We start from the raw sequence: 832 nt of genomic DNA, 5'->3' as shown, positions 1-832 counted from the left end.
ATATATATATATATATATATATACATACACTACAGACTTCTTTCAGTTTCTGTCTACCAAGTTCACTCACAAGGTTTTGGTCAGCCCGTGGTTATAGTAGAAGACACTAGTCCAAGTTGCCACGCAGTGGAACTGAACCCAGAACCATGTAGTGGAGAAGCAAGCTTCTTACCACACAGCCACACCTGCTCCTTTACACAGCCAAAGCTACAGGTAAAACTAATTTTTGCCCGGTGATTGAACTGGAGCAGCGTGAAATAAATTGTTTAGCTCAAAGCCCACCATTCGTTGCCGGGAATCGAACACATGACCTTACGATCGTGATTCGAATACTCTAATCATTGTGCCGCCCACCTTCACTAACTATTTATTAGGGGAGACCCATCGTACGTATTCTGTACATTCTTGCCTTTCTTAATGCAGCTGTACAAACAAAAATAACACCTCTCATCCTGTCGTCATCTTGAATTTCTTTAATACGCATACACATCTTCATATACACGTTTTCATACTTCTCACCCTGAAATTACACATGCACATTGGCATCGTCTGTCACCACTAATCACTACCAACACTTCCCCACTTGTATACACCTATGCATTTGCATTCACTAAGATAACACCCACCCAAGCACCATTACTTCTTATGCCCGCTTCTTATTTCTTATTTCTTTATTGCCCACAAGGGGCTAAACATAGAGGGGGACAAACAAGGACACACAAAGGGATTAACTCGATTACATCGACCCCAGTGCGTAACTGATACTTAATTTATCGACCCCGAAAGGATGAAAGGTAAAGTCGACCTCGGCGGAATTTGAACTTAGAACGTA

This window comes from Octopus bimaculoides, chromosome 3 (genome assembly GCF_001194135.2).
Source record: "Octopus bimaculoides isolate UCB-OBI-ISO-001 chromosome 3, ASM119413v2, whole genome shotgun sequence".
In the NCBI taxonomy this organism is placed as follows: domain Eukaryota; kingdom Metazoa; phylum Mollusca; class Cephalopoda; order Octopoda; family Octopodidae; genus Octopus; species Octopus bimaculoides.
Note: the sequence above shows the minus strand (reverse complement) of the source record.